General features: G+C 27.5%; 1 protein-coding gene across 4 annotated transcripts in view; it reads right to left on the reverse strand.

The window, feature by feature from the left end:
• The window catches only part of Mcm10 (minichromosome maintenance 10 homolog), a 33,312-nt gene extending 10,951 nt beyond the window's left edge, over positions 1-22,361 (reverse strand). For 2 of the 4 annotated variants that reach the window (XM_089228249.1, XM_015515001.2), the window contains exons 1-2: positions 22,090-22,352; positions 10,526-10,738 (exon numbers count right to left, since the gene is read on the reverse strand). The gene's annotated coding sequence lies outside the window, so the exon portion shown is untranslated. Of the gene's footprint in view, positions 1-10,525; positions 10,739-22,089 lie in introns of all 4 variants that reach the window. The other 2 variants (XM_015515000.2, XM_015514999.2) reach the window with 2 other exon arrangements.
• Between the last annotated feature and the right edge of the window lie 716 nt (positions 22,362-23,077).

The following is a 23,077-nucleotide window of genomic DNA, read 5'->3' on the forward strand; positions in this document are numbered from 1 at the left end:
ACATATTCGAATATACGATATGCCTATGCAGTATGCGTAACGTGTGTTCACCAATTTAGGGAACACTGAATTTCTCGGCCGGATTATGTTGGAATAAATCGAATTTTTTTTACAAGCTAATAGTATATAAATACACATATTCAGATAAATTTCAAATTTTTAACCCTATCGGTACGCGCATGCGCAACGCAGCTTATTATTTTTTTAATAGTAACTGGTATTTTTGGTGCCAAATTCGGATAGACTGAATTTTTTTAAGTAGTTTTGACCAATTAACCATGACTCTAAAACCAAAATTGACTGAATGAGAGCCATTTAAATTTTAATAAAATAATACATTTTTTACAATTCATCACAAAATGCATAAAACCATTTATAATTATTTATTATTGGTTACTTTTTGAATATTTTTACGTATACATTTGTAATCAATTTTAATTAAATAATTGTATATCCGTATTATGTTAATATTGTTTGTAACACGTATAAAAAAAAAAAAACGTAAAAATATTCAATAAGTCACCAATAATAAATAATTTTAAATGGTTTTATGTATTTTATAATGAATTGTAAAAATATATTATTTATTAAAATTTGAATGGCTCTTATTCAGTCAATTTTGGTTTCAGAGTCATGGTTAATTGGTCAAAACTACTTTAACTACTTAAAAAAATTCAGTCTATCTGAATTTGGTATCAAAAATATCGGTTGCTATTAAAAAAATAATAAGTTGCGCATGCGCGTACCGAGAGGGTTAAACATATTAAATTTATCTGAAAATGTGTATTTATATACTAATGACTTGTAAAAAAATTTGATTTATTCCAACATAATCCAGCCGAGAAATTCAGTGTTCCCTAAATTGGCGAACACACGGTATAATGCATGTGTATATTATGTACATTATACAAGTTTACACGACATACGTCGGGTGTGGAGAGGGAAAGAGAAAAAAATAAAAAGAGAAAGGAAGAGAAAAAGTGTGTGTGTGCGTGAGAGAGAGGGAAAGAGAGAAAGAACTGCAAAATATGGCTGGTCGGTGAGACCGCGAGGATTGTGCGGGGCTGATGGTGGTGGTGGCGGAGGAGTCGTTGTCGTCAGCGCGTTATTCGGGAGCGTGTGTGTGTGTACATGTTGATGTATATAATACATATATACCATTGTGTATAAGTGTGTGTGTGTGTGAACTTGAGGGAGGATGCGTATATATATAAAGGGTGTGCGAGAGTATACGTGGTGTATGTGGGGGTGGAGGCGACGGAGTATCCCAGAGAAGGACGACGAGAAGGTAGAAGTAAAAAAAAAAAAAAAACTATAGAGAAAAAAATATACGATCGTCGGCTAATGCAAATGTGAAGTTTTCCCGGGGTTTTCTTATCGTTATAGGTCGTTCTTCCGTTACCACTGATCCCACCTACTCCATGTGTTTTCCCTTCTGTCTTTCTCACTGGGTCTCTCTATATTTCACCGTCCGGAGAGCCACGCTTGCGCAGTGTGTATACTGGTATGCCATATACGACGCGTGTATATATAATATTGTAGAGGGGCTTTCAGGCTTTTTTTTTCTTGGTTTACCCGCTCTCACCCTCATCTCATCTCGCGGCCAGTCGTTATAAAAGAGCGACTATACAGAGTGAGAGAGAGATAGAGTGAGACGGCACGGGATATGGAATTTATATTATTATATACATTATATGCACGAATATATATTATAAATATTATAAACCGTATTTTTTTCTCCGCACTCTTTTCCCCATTTCTTAACATATAATATTTACATTATTGATATACATTATATAACTACGTATCATAAAATCGTGTTTTTCCAGCATTATACCACGCGCGCGCGCTCTTGTACAACCACCGACGACAGGAATTGTATTTTGCTTATCTCGCTAGGCCACGTCAACCCATTTCATTTGCTTTCTTAATGCGCTCATCTACTGCTACCACCGTAGTTTTTTGGGTTCAGTATTGGCACAGGAAAACGGACTACGTAGCGGTGGGCTACCCGGGTATATAAAGGTTATTATTTTAGCCACTTCTCATATTTGTTATATTATTATTATTATATATACAATATTCATACCTACTTCGTAGTGGCATAAATTGTATCCCTGTGATGTTAAGTCGTTTAGATTTTAATTCGTAGTATCCTAACATTCAAGTTATCCCGAATTGTAATTTTATTCATATTGTTGCACTCAGATAGTCAGATAATCTCCGAAATGAATGTGTTTGTAATTAATTACCTATTATCATTCACTTATATTACGTCAAATAGTTCCAATAGAGTAATTTCTTTATTTTAAATTTTTTTTTTTTTAACGAGAGAAGAGCATATTTAGGTACACAGAAACTTGATTTGTTTTTTACACCTAATTATATTTAAAAGCATTTAAAGCCACTGTAAAAAAGCGGGTAAGTGGGTATTGCTCTGCTGTATATTAGGGGGTGGGTTAGACCTCTGACTAGGGTAGGTTAAATTTGAATGCAATGATAGGTATCGTTGTATACGAAAAACGATTCTGAACGGAGACGCTTGTCTAGACTGTCAGTCTAGGATATATTATATTTAAATATTGTCATATATTCTATTTTGAAACAAATATTTTATTTTTCAATTAGGATGCATTTTGCATAAGTTATGGTTAATCAATTTTCCCAAAAACATTGCATGTAGTTTCATAATTCATAATACCTTATATTATCATAGATATACATATACTTGGTTTGAGGATAAATCGTTATCGTTACGCGATTTCATAAAAATTTAAGGCTGCATCCGAGTTGGGTCCCAAATTTAAAATTGCTACACTAGTTGGATACCGAATTATTTTAGGTACTTCACTAGTTGGGTCCCGGATTTTTGTAGGTACCTACTATACTAGTTGGGTCCCGGATTTTTATAGGTGCTACACTAGTTCGTTCCTGAATTATTTTAGCTACAACATTAGTTCTTGAATATTTTTTGGTAAGTACTACACTATATTAACATTTTCCTTCCCATTTTAACAGACTTAGGACTGTATATAATCTATTTAGACCACAGGTATAGTTAAAAATGTTTTTAACAGTTTTTTTTTTTTGTTTTGTTTCTTTTCCATTATAATATAAGTTATTAATATTTAAAAAAAAAATCAACTTCACAAATTCACTTTTGTGTTGGTAAAAATATTGAAAATGTTAAAAACCAAGTATAAAAATACATATTATATAATATAAATATAGCCATATAATTATATAATATAAATACAAATAAAATAATATTTTTTGAAACATGTGTGTTGGTAAAAATGTATACGACATTAATTTTACAAAATCAAATCGATTGATTACCTATTCCTGCAATTTTTTTATTATATATTTAAATATTTAAAAAAAAAACTGTAAAAAAACATTTTTAACCATACCTGTGGTCTAAATACATCATAGACAGTCTGTTAAAATGGGAATAAAAATGTTAGTATAGTGTAGTACTTACCAAAAAATATTCAGGAACTAGTGGAATACCTAAAATAATTCGGGACCCAACTACGAGTAGTATAGTACCTGCGATTAGCCCCTAGTACTCGGGAGCCAACTTGGATGCGCCGAAAACTCAAACGCTCAAAACATTTCTCCTATAATGACGCTTCAAATTTTCTCTATAGCTATTTGAAGCGAAACTTATGGAAAACTTAGTGTTAAATTTTTTAACCTTAGATATAAATACAAACAATTTTATGAATTTTGAACTACAAAATAATTTGCAAATATTCATGGTTTTGACGAAATTTTGTCAATATTTGAACTTCAAATGCTAATAAAAAAAATTGTGCCTATGTATCTTTATAATTTTTTAATTACTATAAGAATCACTTATGAGGAACTTTGTATTAAATTTTCAAGTATTTTGATGCGGCCAAAAAAATTTTATCGACACTTCAAAAAAAATTGTTCAGAAAAATTTCAAATTTCAATTGTCTATAAATACCTCAAAAAAAGTCAAAATATTTTGAAAATTAAATCATGCAAAGAAAATGCCAATCTAAATAACTGGTAAAATTTTCAAGTATCTACGACTTATACTTTTTGAATAATAACAAATATTTAAAATCGTTTGAGGATAAATCGTTATCGTTACGCTTTCGTAAAAATTTAAAATTCAAACGCACTTAAAATTTTTCCTATAGTGATGCTTCGAGTTTTCTCTATAGCTACTTGAAGGACAACTTATGGAAAATTTAGTGTTGTATTTTTAATCCTTAGTTACAAACACAAAAATTTTATGATTTTTCAACTTCAAAATTACTTGCAAATTTTCGCGTTTTCGACAGATTTCGTAAAAATTTAAACTATAAACGCTTATAAAAAAAATTGTGAATAACGATTTTTAAGTTTATTTTAGCTTCAATAAAAACAATTTATAAGGAACCTTGTATTAAATTTTCAAATTTTTTTGATAATCGAAAATTATTTTACCGACACTTCCATATAAAAAAACGATTTGGTCGAAAACTGCAGGTTTTGAGTAAAAATTCTAGTTTTTCTGTCACTTTTATTTTGTTTTTCTCGATTTTTTTGAAAACTGTTGGAAAATGTTTACTTTTTACCTCTATAATACACCAAGGATATTCAATTTTCCATCGGAAACCACCCCCAAAGTTTGAAATTGAAGCATTATTTCAACTAGTTATGCTGTACACAGACACAGACACACAAAAAAAACACATTATTGTAAAATCAATATATTCATTACTCCGTTCAGAATTTAAAATTACAATAATCACTAACCATCTTTTTTGTCCCAAACTAAATTGTACACGTTGATAAATGTAATTAGTGTTATTTCATATATTTTGTGGTTTTCTATGTAAATACTAGAAAAATGCTCTCTATTGTAACTTATTAACTCAAATAAACTATAAAGTATTTAGCCTAATTAAATATACTATGTTGTAATGAGTTATGACTTTTTTATTTATTTATCAAATACACGGATGTGGCTTCAATAAATTATAAGTATTATAGAGCAGAATATAATGTAATTAACATTGTAATATATAAAATAGTTAATATTACATACAATGTTAATTTTAATAAAATTAACAAAATTCTAAATCCTTCAATGTTAGTTCAATTCTAGAATCAGAAATATTATATTTTTTAAATATTAAAAATTAATTAGACTATTTATTAGATAAGATGCAAAAGTTGAATTTACTGATATTTAAAAATAAATTAACAAAATTTGAATAGAAGTATGTACTATGGAGTAATATAAAAAAATGAATATTAATTAATGTTATGTAAATTAGTTAAACAAATATCAATTACAAAATTAATAGCAGTTGAAGTAGTGTTCGATATATAATAATAACATTTATATAAAACAAAAATTTCGAAATTAATAATATTATCAATCAACCAAGGTTGTATTGTGTAAATAATTGTATAGTATTAAAAGGATTTAATATTTAGACTTAGTTAAATAAAAAACTAAATCCCACAGCTAAGAAATATTTAAGCTTTTTATGCTTCAAAGCGTTTAATACAACACTCTTTTATAGTTCTTAAATTAAAAACACAATCAAAACTCAAAACTTTCTTAGTTTGTTTACATTAACAAGTTTGATATATCTTTATATTATATTATCATTAGTTATATGTATATTATATTTTGAAGATTATCTTAAATGTTATAAATTTATGAAGTTATTTAATAATATACATTTTTTGTAAAAACAAACTTTTCTGTGTACCTTAATATATAATGTACAGGGCAAATATAAACAAATAAGAAACTCACCAGAGTTTAAATAATTTGGGGTTTTAGTTTTGTAACAAAGAAGTTGTAAGAGTTTTTGACCAAAAATAATTAGTGCAAATAGCAAAAATATTTTGAAAATTATATCATGTTAAAAAAATGCTAATATAAAATACATATGTATTAGGTGAAAATTTCAAACTCTAAGGTTAAGAAAAAAACCTCGTTAAACCTCACTGGCTCAGCTCAGAATCTTAAATGAATAAAATTATGTTTTAATCAAATAAAATATTTAATAAATGTCTAAAATGATCTTTACATACAATTAGTAATAGACTTATAGGTAGTAGTTATAAGTATCTATCAGTGACGTAGCAAGGGAGTGGCTAAGGTATAAAGTACCTAATTACATTTCGGAGTTTCAGGTGTACGTTTTTTGGGACGCAAGTATAGTTTGCAACCATTTTAACAAAGATATTGCGATCAGAGTTTGTGCTGTATGGTATTATCGCATGGAAACAACAAATTAATGTAAAAAAATAATATCATGATACGTCTTTGCTAATTTAATTTGAAGTTCTGTTGTTAATAATAGCGTATTTTGTAGGTACCTAGCATAGTATAGTGTATACTGTATATCATATAATTTGAATAATATTGTGTACCTACCTACGATAATCATGTAATGTATATATTGTGTAAAATTTTTATCAATAACTCGTATTATTCTCACTGGATTATTACTAAGCCTCGTTTGGTGTTTATTAAATTTTCAGCGAATCATTAATTATCGACAAAAAGTTTTTGTAACTAAACTTAAAATATCTATGAAAAAATGATGATGTAGTTTTTAGATATTTTGGTTTTAAAATTACCACTTCTGAGGAACCTTATATTAAATTTCAAGCCGTAGGTATGAATATCACATTTTTAACTAATTTTTAACTACAAAATATAATTGATAATTTTTGAGGAATCTTAAGAAACTTGTCTACTACACTCTTACGGATTATAAGAGTAACAATTTACGCTATGATCGTCTTACCCTCGAACACCACCTCGCTAAAGAGTAAAGACAATGACTGTTAGTTTTAATGTAATGTATGATTGTTAATTTAACATGCCGTAATATTAAATATACTTAATAAAATATAATGTTGCTTTAGCACATTTTGGTTCTTTGACCTGATCTAAAATAATTACTTACTAGCAAAAATGTATTCCCACACACAAACACCACTAAATACCAGGGGATCAATTTGACTATCTAGAAAAGTGTTTATCTATAATATTGTTACAAAACGCAACAAATAAATAATTTTTTTTTATAATTTTGTATAAATCTAGTTTTGTGTATAAGTGTTTCTTTTTCCTAAACCTTTGTTATTTACTAGAAAAAATATTTTAATTTGTAAATCAAAGAATTTAAATTGCTCCAAAAGATGGTTATAGACACCAAAAAAAAACACACATCATTATGAAATCAATACATTCATCGCTCCACTCAGTAACTAAAACATTATATTATCATAATATTTGATATAATAATTATATGTTTTTATATTTTAAGTCTAAAATCATTTAGAATAATAACGATACATTTACTAAATTATATTATTTGACATGTATAATTATAAGAATAGAAACATAATTGACTGTATCTTTAGCACCTAACTCAAATAGGTCTGTGTATATGTGTTGGTTCATTTGAAAGCTGTACTGATAGATTTATAATTTTAATACGATTTCCGAAAATAAAAGCTTTTGCAAAATAATCTTTACCGCTGCTGTAGTCACCGCCCCGCCGTTTTCATTTACTATCATAATTTTTCCTATCCCTGGTCGATTCCAAACTTCTTAGTTCTTTGTGCCATTAATTCTCATTTCAGAGTACCAACAAAGCTTGCACACGCATACCCGCCCACCATGACTTTTCCACCTGATCGCATCTGCTCACAAAATTACGTGTATAGGAGCACTGTGTGTATATACTGTATATACATATATATAGTATACATCACTTGTGGTGTTATTATAGTTATGGTATATTCCAACCTGAACACAATTCGCGTCAAGTCATCCCAACCTAGCTATACACACCCTCCACCCGCCGAGCCGAAACACGCCACACGCATCTCTCCGTCCCCTCAACAGCCCTCCCTATCGTCACAACAGCACCTACCTCCCCTAGTCCCCTAACGACCGTCGCACTTTTCCCGTCCCTAATGGTGCCCCGGTAGATCTCATAAATATTTCCATTAAACTGAGTGAAATTGGTTTTTTCGCAATAACGCAGCGCCCGTATATATATTTTATATATTTATTTATTATACGCGAACGAAATGCAAGACGAGATACGACGGTCGTATATACAACGACGCGGGGCATGCATTCAAAATGAGATGCAGAAGAAGGGAAAGATAAAAAATCGAAAGCATTGTACGCGGTGGTTATATTATTATCGCCCACCGTTTTAAATCTACCCCCGTAAACTGCCAACTGTGGTTTGGCGAGGAGGGCTGGGGAGATGGTTTTTGGCGTTTAACGCAGGCAGTGTCTATAAATTTAAAAATACATATATTTAAGTATATTTATAAACCTTAAGCGTGATCGTGATGTATTAGATCAATAGTGGCGTTGGGATAGAGAGTGAGATATGATTTTCAAAAATGTTGTTTGTATCTATATATTTTTCTTTTTTGTAATTTTGTGTAGTGTATAACATAATAATAGGTTAGGTGAGACTACGAAAAACAATTCTAAGAAAATAAGGTATGTCAGCCTATATTGCTAGGTTTAATTTATTATATCATTACCTACTATTAAAGAAATTCGTTTTACTATTATACATTATTAAATGTTATGTTGTCTATAAAATATGGTATTATTTTAAAATTTCAAGTACCAACGAATAATATTTTTAAATTACTACAAGATAGATAAAATTATCAATGTTCGTTTAAGCATCTATTTTCGACCAAAATTAAACTCATAATATTTAATAAAAAACTGTGTCTATATAATATTATTTAGATCTAAATAAATAAAATCAATTCTAATGAAAACTGGTTTTGCATACAAATTCCAGTTTTTTCTTAATCTTTTATTGTTTTTCTCTACACTTATGAAAACTTATGAAAACTTTACTTTTGATCAACCATTCCATCTTTCCTCCCTAAAGTACCTATTTAAGTTCACATCCCAACCACAATAGATACTGAAATAGAAAATGAAAGTATTTTTATTGCCTCAAAAAATAATGATGATTGGTATAATGGTATTCAAGAAAAAAACGTGAAAACTCTCAAGTAAATACATTTATCGCTCAGCTCAGAATCTAAAAACTGTCAACATAAAAATATTATGTATCTATAATGCACCGCCGAGTATAACTAGTTATTGGAGTGGTCAAAGATTTAAAAATAAAGGTCAACAGGTTGATAAAAATATGAAAATGAGCCTTTCCCAACCGTTTGTCGCTAAACAGTGGATTCCCCGACGTAAAAAAAACACTTTTAAAACTTTAAATGAACTAACGATAAAAATAATAAAACTCGTCTGGTAGCTTGGTTCGTTAATTATTATTTTAGCCAGAAATAAATTTAAGTTATTTACATCCCACTCTGCGCCCCCACAACAAGTATCATTGGTCCCTTATTCTCAATTACTTTATTTCTTTTTTTCTCTCTCGCCGTAAGTATCTTAATGAAACCTACCCTAATGATGAACGGATTAAGCACTGTCTCGAATCTTTTTATGCAAGTTTTCACCCTCTTTATAAGCGTTCCCACCGTAGTTCTATAATGCCAATGATTTTATTCATAAAATATAATTATAATCACCGCTGTTTATATTATTTGCTTTTATTTACAATTGCTTAATAAAGAACCTATGTGTATTATTCTTTTATTATTTAAAAAAATCTTTTTACGAGGTAAATAAATAAAGAGAAATCAACAATACGGTTTCGTACTAAATAAAATGTCAAAAACCTTAAAATACTATTATTTTATTGAAAACATATTTTAATAGTACAGTGGTGTAATGTATGTCAATAGTTTTTTAGTGTATCAATATTTTATGTTTGATTATAATATTGATGTAATTAAGTAAAAAGTATGTACAAGTAAAAACAGAAAAACTTTAGAACTTTAGAAGCGACAAACAAGTATATACGAAAATATTTAGTATAACTATGCTAGTGGGATGAGTCTTCTTAAAACGTGACAAATAATAATAATCAATGATAATTTTATTCCTAATTTAATATATATATACTATTATACTTAAAAGTTATAAATTAGAATACTATGAAGCAGTATAATATTACTGTTGTATAATTATATATATATATCTGCCGCGGGGATGAAGCCCACAAGCTGGGGACTATATATTATATTATATAATAATACATATGATTAATAATAATATATTATGTAGGTAACTATATTTAAGTGTTATTGTAAGACGGGCATCGGGCTCTCTACCACAGAATTCTAAAATTGTTTAATCCAGTTAAAAGCACTACGCCACCGCTATGGTATGTGCGAGTTGGAAAAGTTGTCGGTTTTTGTGGAAAAAATTTCTGCGAAACATTGGCAGCAATAGCGACATCAACAAACGCTTTTAGCTTATTGAACTGAAACTTGAGTTATTATTTTTTTTGCGCTCCCTCGCCATGTTTTGATATATATATATATATATATATATATATATATATATATATATATTTATATACATTTATAAATTTGAGGAGAAGGAAGAGAGAAAACTTACATGTATAGTTATTGGCCCGAAAATGGCTTCGGTTAACGTTTCCAAGGAGACCACGACGTGCAAGCGCCTCCGTCGTTCCGCCTGCGACTGACGCTCACCCGTCCGCCCAGCACACCACCACTCATGTCAATTTCGTGCCGTTTGCGCTTCATTTCTTTCCACCACTACGCGGGGCTGCTCGGGGCTCCAAGAATATTTCCATAATACCAATGGCTATAAAAAGAGAAGAAAAATATTACCCGTTGGAGAGAACATTCATTTCCATCAACGTGACATTGCAACGTTGCATATTGTAATATTATATTATATTCTCTGTGAAAAAGATCCTATTAGATATAAATGAAAATGAACATAAAAGTTAATTTAAATAAAATAAATAACGTGTTTCCCCGACGTCAGAAGTTAGAAGATCATGTGATGCTAGAAAAATTGTTAAACGTGCATGTATACAAATTATTTTATTAAATTATTATACTTCCGTGGCTAGATTAGTTCAGTCTCGCGATTAATGACTCTATTCGAGTTGAATAGAATAATAAAAAATTAAAAGTTACATATAATGCAAGCCATAATCCATTTAAGTGCCTACCTAAATTCATTAGTTTGAAAAGTTTTAACATTTTTTAAAATATAATTTTTACATAATTCGATGTCATTACAAATCACCAGTTTTTTATATCATTATTATTTTTCACTTTTTGGTTTTGTTTTATATTTTTTAATGATTACACATACATTGCAGTTTAGAAACTGAAAGTAAAAATACTAAAATTAAGTTTCAAATCGACGTATTTTTCAACATTTTTATTTCAAATGCTTATAATAAAATTATGCATATATTTTTATCTTTGATATTTTTAAATTGCTATAACACCAAACTACGAGAAACCTAGTATTTACTATAGCTTTTAGACAGAGTGAAATTTATTTTAATGAAAATTATTAAAAAAATCTCAAATCTCAAATGTCTATATTAATAGTTGAAAAATATTTATTTTTTGAATATACCATCATATTCCAGTATACGATGCTAATTTATGCATTTTGTAACAATTTAAATTATCTGATTGTAATTTTTCTAAGTACATTTTTAAATTTTATGCGTAGATATCAAAATACTTAGAAAAGTATTCTGATTTAGATTATGAAAAAATCAAAAATGTGTATGTTGTCTTTAAAAAATATAACAAATAAAAACAAAATTAGGGATACATATTTTAATTTAAAATGTAGTCAATAACGATATTTCAGACGATATTGCCAGTTAAGCAATAAAAATATTAATGAAAAAGTTAAAAGTTTACTAAGTTAATTATTCTGTACCCTTTTTACCATAAATGATGTATTTATTAGCGTACAAAGTAAAGGTGTTATAGGTATACTTATATTTTAATAATTAAATGAGTTATATACATATATTTAATTTGTTAAGAAGCATCGGAAAGTTGAGCGATTTACAATGTTTAGCAGCATGCAACAGTAACTACTTTAAGTTCTTGGTTAGTTTTTGAAATACATTGAAACAATTTACATATTATATTATCAGTTATGATGACTCATGCAAATAATGCATAATTGAAATTTTACAGCAAAGCACTAGACTGTTTTATTAATGTATATTCAATTTGGTGTAATGATATATATTTTATCAATTGTTAGTGATCTATTTCACCTATAGGTATTTTTATTCAAAAAATAAAGACAATATTTATAAAATTGTGGATTTTCATATTTAATGGTATTTTCCATCAGTTTAAAGTAATTAAGCCCATACTCCATGGGCGTGTCTCAGTATATGGAAAACTGTATTACAGACTACAGTCTAGTTTGTCTACAGTGGTTAATATTGTTATTAGCAGGGCTGTGAATTTAATGCATTTGCATGTTTTTTTTGCTACACTTTATAAAAAAATGGATTCGGTCAAAATTTGTTTTGACTTATTTGTAATTCAAATACTAAATTTTATTTTGCATATTTTCGCATATTTCATGGGTTAGGGCATACAAATGCATGTTTTAATAATATTTTTGTTTAAATGTTTTTTTTTCGTAATATTTACATTTTTTCGGTCAATCTTATAGTAGGTATAAACTATAACTTTTATAGTTTTATCGAAATAATTCTATTTTTACTCGGGTGTTTAATGTATAATATTATTGACTACCTATTGTACTATTGAAGTCGAGATTAAATTAATTTGCTGATATCAACTCGACGAAGACCAAGACTAGTTAAGATCAATAACTCATATACTCATATCAAGAAGTAAAAATACTAATATTTAAACTAAAATTAATAAAAAAAACATTTACTAATGAAAAAAATAAAAATAAAAATTTAATTTTTGTAGTTTTTTTAGCATATTTTAAGAATTTTTAGAACATATTTTGTCAGATTTTAGTGCATACATGCATGCATATTTAATAGTTTTTAAGTGCATTAAATTCACAGCCCTGGTTATTAGGAAATGAAACATATTTACAATTTTTAAAAGCGTCACCATGTACCATTAAAATTTACTTTTTCCCCTTACGTGGTTACAGTTTACACGCACCATCATATTATATGTAATTTCTGTTATAAACTGCACTGGTGATATTAAACATTATCATGCAAGTCGTGCTCACCAGTGTACACTTGTGCAGTCAGATTTATAACACTAATATATACATCACTTCAACTTTGTATGATAGTATGTAAAGTTTTATTTGAAATAATTAACTTATAGTATACAACTTTTTGTAAATTTTGAGGACATTTTAACTAAAATCCTAAAATTTAAAACAATTTAGGTTGGCTAATATAATTCATAATATAATATAAAATACATTTTTATTTTAACGAGATTTTAACATACGAATATAGGCAAATTGTTATATATTATTATCGTCTATTACAAATATAATATAATCGTATCACATAATAATTTACAGATAGTAAATAAAAAATAGTGTTGAATAACTTAGCTGTGGTCTAACATTTTGCTGTGTACCACTTCACTCCGTTCATCTAAACTTAAAATGCTGTTGATTTATAATTTAAGATGTCGAATTTAAGACGAGTAGTTTATAACTTATAAACTACTCGTCTTAAATTCGATTTTTGTTTATTGAAATACTACGAAAAATGCTCTGCTTTGAAATATGAAATAAAAACTGTACGTTGTCATTTAAAATAGTAAAAAACTTGGAAAAATTTGAAAATAAAAAATAAATATTTTTTTATAGTTAGAAAATATGCATTTTTTCCAAAAATATAATTCCTTTTAAAATAACGAATGTTCAATGATAGAAGAATCATCCATGGTGGTCGGCAGTGTATAGTGTATAATGTATATTACAAACACGGTATCTTTAATAATTGATCATAAGATCATAAAAGGTATAATCTATTCGATTCTATTTGCAAAATTGCTCATTCGCACTACTACGCATAGTGCATACAATAAACCTATTCAATTTTATTAATTCATCATATCATCTTATAGTATAATATATAAATACGTTTGGATAACGATAAAGTTTATATTATATATTTTAGTGTTAAAATTATACGGTGTTTGTTTTTAGTAAAAAATATAATGACTATAAATGAAAACATTATTATATTTGACCTCATAAATTCATAATTTTCTTTTAAAAATCAAACAACTGCGTATTAATACGTGTTTACGTTTAGATATATAGTGGGTAATATTTTAACTGGATGTATAATGTATATTTAATCGAACATACTCGTAAATAATAAGTATAAAACATATTTCTAATTTATACATTATGAATTTACGATACATACGGCGGTAAACGATAAGGACCAATTATTATGTTTTTATAGCTTATTTTGTAGATTTACCTAATACTTTTTTTCAGAGAAAATTATACTATATTTTTAGTAGAGTATTTTTTTTTTGTTTTACATTATACCCTGCAGACCCCTAGCTTAATTTAAAATTTCTATACAATAAATATGTGTAATTTGTGTTTGACTTTTTATTAAAAAATGACTGCAGTAAACAATGTATCGTGCTTTCTCCGTGGCCAATTATCTACGTATTAACCAACAACTGCATAATATAAATAAACCTATTCTCTCCAGCTTAACAAGATGCTTAATTTCAGTCCAAAATTCTTTCCATCTAATTGGGGATAATATTTATATTATTTAAAATAAACCCGCAGCTGGTTATTTTTGTTTCTTTCCAAACTTAACATTTGCATTTTCTTTAACAACCATACACACACCGCATCATATCATTAAATTAAGTAGGTATTCATTTTTTAAACAAGATTTTAATTTTCGAAATATTATTATAAATATACGAACTTTAATAATGATATTTTTTATTCTTAATTCATTACATAATACAACGTAGGGTTTTTCAACAAGGAGAGCTAGTATGATGGGATTCTGTGAATACGTTTCAGTTACACATCATAATATAATAATATACCTACAGTATACATTTTTGTATAGTTGTACATATTCAATTTGTGTTTTCAACGTGATTATACTAATGAGTAGGATTTGAATTAAAATAATCTACGATAAGTTTAATTTAATAGTACCAAATTTTATATAGGTATGCATATTTAAATGAGTCGTATAAATGAGTAATATCACTATTTGATTTATATTTTACATTTAAATAGTAGGTTAATTCTGATTGATATTTTATAATTTTAAGTGCATGTACCTATATACTTAAATCTAGTCATAAGCACATACATTTTTCACTTAAGATTTGTATATGCGTATCCATTGACTTTAATCCGTAAGCCTATTCATTTTATTATATGATGATGTACTGTGTACATGTAGCTATACTTTAATCTATTTTATTTTAAATAGCTATACCATAGTCTTGTATATTTAAATATGGAAATTGAACTTTTTTTTCGCAGGTAATTAAAGATATTATTAACGTAATAACGTAATACGTATATTATTTAGAAATGTACCTATAATACATATATAATTATATATAATACGTACAGGACGGTATAAACTATTACAATAGTAATATGTTATTATTTATTTACTTGCTTTAAAATCATAATAATTAAAGTACCTAATTCTAAGATTCTTTTATAAAAGCAAACTGCAACACACACTAATTAAGAATAAAATATAAATTTTTACTGGCAAAAATAACATTCACTCTTTTCTGTTTATAATAATTGTAATTATGTATTACTGTATTGTGTATTAGTGTATTACCCGGAACAATTTAAAATATACTCATGTAAAAAAAATGTTCTATTACAGAACGTATAATACGTATTTATGTTACATACAAATCATACAATGTCCGGAATTGTACATTTCGCAATTTGTACAGTGATTTTTGTACACACAATTGTACAATGTTGCTGTACAAAGTAACTAGATTGTACAAGTTTCATTATACAATTTGCGATATGTACAATAATCAATATACAAATTGCGAAATGTACCTTTATTGTACAAATCACAAAATTTAAAAACATAAATTACAATATAATAATTAATAACTGGTATGTTTTTAAAGTATTTTCTTAACAAATATTACATATTAGTATATCATATATAATTAGATGCACCTGGTCTTTACGTATTAGTAAACTATAATCATCGAACAAATCACAACATTTAAAAACATATTATAAAAATTACAAATCGTATAAAACTACATATTACTGTACAGCGTACACAGTACACATTGTGATATGAAATAAAATACGTGAATCTATAATAAGATGTATAATTTCATCTCTTATAGTCATATGAGTTGTTTTTCCCACATTATGTGGAATCTAACATATTAGTAAAGGTATAATGCAATAAAAATGATAAAGTTTATCTAAACGACTTTACGATAAGTACTGTCGTTGAGTCGTTCAGAAATATAATTTAAACAGATTTTAATACGGACTAGGTAGTGCATTGTTATCGGAACTGCTGCAATATTTCAACTTATATTATTGTGATTATAGTATTATACAATCGGGCAAAATGAGTGAAGTTGAAAATAATATTAATTTAAAAAAAATTTTTATATGATATACTAATATGTAATACCTATTTGTTAAGAAAATACTTTTAAAACATACCACTTATTATATTGTAGTTTATATAACTTTATATTAAAATATCCAGTATTTCTATTTATTTGTTAATAATAATTAAGACTTTAAAACTAGCAGTAATCTTGTGATTTGAACAATGAAGGTACATTTCGCAATTTTTACAGTGATTATTGTACACATCGCGAATTGTATAATGAAACTTGTACAATCTATCTAGTTACTTTGTACAGCAACATTGTACAATTCGCGATGTGTACAAAAATCACTGTAAAAATTGCGAAATGTACAATTCCGAACATTGTATGTCATATAATACATATAATATTTTTATTTATTTTAAAAATTTAAGTAATCTATAAATAGTTTAAATAATTAAATTCTATACATTTTTAACATTTTACCAATTAAATTGAAATTAATCTTTGACAATTTTAATTTTACGACGGTTCGTTTAAGTTAGGCTTAACCTAACCTCAAATCTTATTTAAATTTTAAAGATTCAAAATTTAATTTAGAAAATTTTTGATCTAATTATTGTAACTTGTATTAAATAATTAGTCGTCTGGAAACAAAAATTGTGTTAACTTTGAGATTAGTGGTTTGTTGGACTAGTATAATAATAGTATAGAGAAAATGATTTTCCATGGATCAACTTCCTTTGTTAAAGCTCTAAATTAACGTATTATACAACTTGTAATAAGTTACAAATTTCAATTAAAAGCTTCTAGATCATACATTTTGTTCTGTGTAATACATTAATAATGAACTCAAACTATCTTTAGATATAATTTAAATAACATATTTAAAATTTAATTTTTCTAACTGCAGTATATAGACGTATAGCTAATATTATTATTACTAAGTATTTGAATATTAGTATAGCGTGTGTTACGAAAACTATGTAATATATACTTAACCATTCAAATCATACCTTTTACGAATAGCATTTTATACGCACGTTAATATATAATGTTAACTTTCATATAACCAGTACATTTCAGACGGTTAAAAAGTTATATAATAAAAAAATAAAAATAAATTCTACCTCAGTTCACTTGTTTTACTCGGTATTATAATAATTTTTATATATATAGTGTAGGTATTAAAATATATACATTTATACACGCGTATACATGAATAGGTTTGCAGACCATCGTGTACAATGAAATACAAATACCGTGAATATAAATAAATTAGGTCCTCGTTATCTATTTATTTTTTGCTTCAACTTTGTAATGGCACTTAAGTACTCCCTCAAACAGATTTTACAAAATGGAAAAAAAAAACTTTCTTTAAATTAAAAAACTTTTTCCGGTCTCCCTTTTATTCGGGAGTTGTGTATTGGCTCACTTGAGTAAGGACCGAGGACCGCACGAGGGAGGAAAGAGCATTGATTAATAAGAAGACTTCCATTCCACCATGTAAAATTGTAAAACGTACATCGTTGTTAGTTCTGTATAACGTCGTATATGAGTGTGTATATTTTTATGTATATATTCATATAGTATTATTGTGTGTAAGCCATGTGATTCGTGAATATTGCTCAAACGTCCCCTTTAAGAGCTTTTCTTAAAGGGCTTGTATAAACCAACCAACCCTCGTCAAGGAGAAAAAAAAATGGGAAAGGTCCCGGAAGTATTATTAAAAAGCAAAAAGTACTCGTAATCTGATATTATCATCAACCGTTTTTATTTTATTTTTTAATACTGGTGTTTTCTTTTACAATATATCGTATATACCTATCCGACCCTAAAAAATAACATATATATATATATATATATATATATATATATATATATATATATATATATATACAGTCATTCTACCGATAATTAGATTGCCTTATTATGTATAAACACCAAGACATTTAATCGGAGGGTTAATTGCAAATTAGACGCAAGACTTTAAAACGTGTTAAAACATTGTAAAGGCAATAAGGGTTCTTTCCTTTGACCGGAATAAAAGGTTTTAATGAAACTTTTTTTTAAAAATTAAACAGTATTATAACTTAAAGAGGGGAAATTAATAAGGTTTTATTTCTACCACATCATTGAATACTAATGTTTTATTACTACTTTTATTTAACTTTGGTAAATGTATTAAAACTAAAACTTTTTAAACAGAATGTTTCACTTAATATTTTGTTTATCTAATATTTTAATCATACTTTTATAATTTATTGGTAATAAATATTTGCATAAAAAGAATTTGAAATATTGATAATTGTTGAATTTGAATATTTCCAAAGCATGGATGAAAGTATAGGATAGATTTGGAGTGATGGACACCACATAACGAAATTCAAATAGGGTCAAGCATTAAAATTTACGTTGAATTTATATTGTTCTTTTTATAAATATTAAAGTATTAATTATATAATATACCTTTAAGTTGTAACTAAATTATTTATACAACTGTTTGTAAGATAATAATTAATAGGTAATACGTAAAATTGAGATTTTTTCCGTAAATAATGAATTATTATTATTTAAAATTGTTATCAATAAATGAAATAGAAAAATTAATTTTTATGAATTTAATTTTTCAGGTTAATGTAACCTTACGTTTCAAATAATTTAATATTATTAGCAACGATAACTTCTTACACTGCGTGTAAATTTGTACATATTTACCAATGTCAATTTAATTTCATGTCAATATATACATATATTATTATTTTATGCTATCTACATATTTTTATAATTATTTAACCTAAAAAATATTGGCATAAATTTTTTTAAAAGTACAATTCAATATCAAACACTTTCTCTAAATTATTAATAACTTTTTCGGCTATACTTATTTTAGTATCGTAAGTTCGTAACATTATAAAATATTAAATGTTTGTCATTTACGAGATAATATACATAGACGATACATTTTTTCTCTGATTACAAATGTATCAAACATTTAGAATTTTCCTTCGTTATATTAATACAATATTATACAAAGATCGAAATGATATTATATACCTACCTATTAAAAAGAAAAACGTTATAACCATTTCACATTGATACTTATCAGAAGATGTGTACGAAATGGTAACAGATATAGTACTTAATATATATATATATATATGTATTCGATTATGGCCTAAATGAAAATACTAAAAATAACGTAAATAATTTCCTTATTACACGTTACGGGCGACACTTTTTTCGTGACATTTTTATCTTTATACTCGTTATTAAATTATAATAAAAAAATGTCTATATACATAAAAACCAGTGAGGAAACTAATTTCATTTTATTGCAGTAAAGAAATTACATTTCATATAATATAACTCACACGGTAGCATCGGCGATGGTGGCAGGGACAGACGAACGGACGTCCAGATTTAATATCGAGCCTATAATATAACTGCAGCCTGACGGTGAACTTCCCTCCCTTTTTCCTTCTTCCCTTCTATTTTTTTTTATTATTACATCAGCAGCTGCCGGCGTTTTCTTTTTCGTTTTCAGAATATACTTTTACGTTTATTATTCGTGAATTTCCCTCCACTGCTCACTCTGTCTGTGACATTTCTCCTCTTCGCTTCCATTGTAATTCAGACTTTCCCTCTACCGCGCGTGGTATTCGAAATCGAACGCCATCGCGTTGGCTTCCTTTAGGCTCTCTTTTTTATATATGTATACACCTATATAATATTTAAAATATAACTAGCTTCCCTTAACGCACACTCAAATGGCTGTTTCTTTCTCTCGGAAATATCTAGTTCATTTTCTTTACTTTACTGACTATTTTTCTCTCTCTTTTTTCATATATTATGGCTATTATGCTTTCATATACAAGTTCAAAAAATCAATTACTAAAAATGACATAGATTTTGCAATCATTAAAATTGGTTTGTACTTAAGTATGTTTATTAATTAATTAAATAACTTAACTTAACTTAACCTAAATTCAAGATTTAAGAGAACATACATCACATATTATATATATATATATTATTTAATTATTATTATATCATTATTTAATATTTAATTTAATATTGTTATTATTATATTTATTATATTATTATTATATCATCATATTATTTTATTCAATCTTTCTTAAACATATGAACCAGCATAGCAAATTTTTTAATATTAAAGTAAATTATCAAACTTTAAATGAAGAACATAATCTGTTTTTTTCCTCATTGCACGTTTTTTAAATTTTAATATTTTACACATTCATCACTTACTCAGGCACTAAACTATGGTAAAACCCAATGAAAGAACACAGACAGCATTAACTTTACCATTGATATTTACTCTATTATTTATACTAACAACACGAAATTTGAACTACTTATTAACGTAAATTTGTATATAATATATTAGTAATAAGAAGGAGACAAAGCATAATATGTGATTATTACTTCTTATTTTAAATATTTGATTTTGGTTTGTATTATGGTATTTACTGATTCCTGATAATTTTTAGCCACATATTATTATTATTTTTATATTAAGTGATTGTTAACAGCGATTTAAAATCTTTATCTCGGTTAATTGTTAGGTTTATCAAATAATATGTTGGTAAATTTAAAATTAGTTGTTTAGTTAATACAACTAAAATTTAAAACTTATTCGCTGTAAATTAATTTACTGAAATCTTATTACACATATTTAAAACATAATGTGGTAAATTATAAACGTCGGTGAATCATTTCATACCTAATTTCTACCATAGTCAAATGAAGTAAAACAAGTAACAAATTTAACTTTTTAAGACTTAAGTGATGCTAATTTAAACTCTCCGGCAATATGCAATTTGTATTCGATAATTATAATATTTATTTGACACACATTGGCATGTTGGCATACATTTTCTATCTAACGAATAATAGGTTAATATCAGCAGATTTTAGAAGTACGCGTATATTTATTAACAGAATAGTGAAAGAATATGCGTGTTTTTTCACAGTCCAGAGGGAACGAGAGAAAAATTATTAAAAACGAGAAAAATAAATAGAGGGGTTTCTTGTTGGATTCTGGTGGCGGGTAAAGGGAAGTGTGTCGCCTAACAAGGCTCTCGGGAAAATCTGGTGAAAAAACTGGATAACGAAGCGTAAATATAATAACTGTATATAGACGCGAATGCAATTATTATAATTCCAAATTTATTTTCACAAATATTTTTTGTTAACATGCAACTTTTACACAATCAATTTTACAGACTGAAAATAAACATATTTTATGCGTTTAGTCAAATGCGTAATAAATGATAAAAAAGAAAAACACTGTTTAAGAAAATAATTTTCCACGTCCTGCTGCAAATTCAAAATAACATTACGGTATGTGGGCATAAAAATTTCAAACTTTAAGTGTGACTGTCACATAACAATGAGATATTTAAATATTTTATTATTGTTATTATTGTTATATTACAAATTTGTTTGAAATTAATCTATAAAATGAATACACTATTACGTTGTTAACGGGTTGTCGAAAACCCGTCGCGTTGAAAATATTATTATAACTGGCGGGTGAATTTATACATATATACCTACCTATATAATATTTATATAATATATTAAATACCAAGTCTTGATGGTCACAAAAAAAACATTTTGACGATGATGATTAATATTTGTTGTGAATTATGATACATGTGGTAGCGGCGGCGGCGGATGTTACGAACCTGTTGATGTACTTGCAGGTAAATTTTACATCAGGAATTACAACATTTTACAGGAAACATAGCGCGATTTGATTGTTATAATATTATAATATTAAATACATTTTGTGGTAGTCACGACAGATTGCGGTGCTATACTGCGGGCCGCTGCGATGCTTGATGCTTCGCACAACGGTGTTGTAGCTACCGCTCATGTGTGACAAAAAACCAGTTGTTATTATTATACCGGTTATACAAAAGCCCGGCCGGGTACACACACACACGCGGTATATTAAAAATCGGCGGGCCATTGTCTTGGACAGAAAAACTAATCTGCATAATATTTTTGTATGCTCCAGCGCGATGAGAAAGAGGACGCGGCATGTCTTCCTTGAAGGGATTCCGGTATACGGTCGACATGGGGTCGTATGTGTGTGTGGCGCGCTCGTTTGACGTAGTACGTATATAATGTATATTATGGTCTCGTCGAGGGTTCTTTAAAAATACCTTCGTCGCATATAGTCAGTGAGAGTAGTAAAAAAAATACCTGACGGATATAAAGGATGTGAAAAAAAACAAAACAAAACAAACGAATACTGGCGCTGGACCGGTGAGAACGTTCATTAATCGTATGCAAAAAACCGAATAATAATTATTGTATTATTGTCCCCGGGCTAACTGGCGAGTGTGTGTGTGTGTGTTTGTGTGCGTGTACATACACATAGAGGAAATAATAACAATAATAATGGGTGCACGCAGGGGATATTGTTTCTGTATACGCGTATACACAACGTATAACTTTTTTTCGTCGCATATATTTACATAAAATTATCTCATCAGGGGTAACACGGTAACACTATATATAGTATAATATTATATTG

The sequence above is a fragment of the Diuraphis noxia genome, unplaced genomic scaffold (genome assembly GCF_037042655.1).
Source record: "Diuraphis noxia isolate RWA-SAM2 unplaced genomic scaffold, SU_Dnox_SAM2 contig0005, whole genome shotgun sequence".
Taxonomy (NCBI): Eukaryota; Metazoa; Arthropoda; class Insecta; order Hemiptera; family Aphididae; genus Diuraphis; species Diuraphis noxia.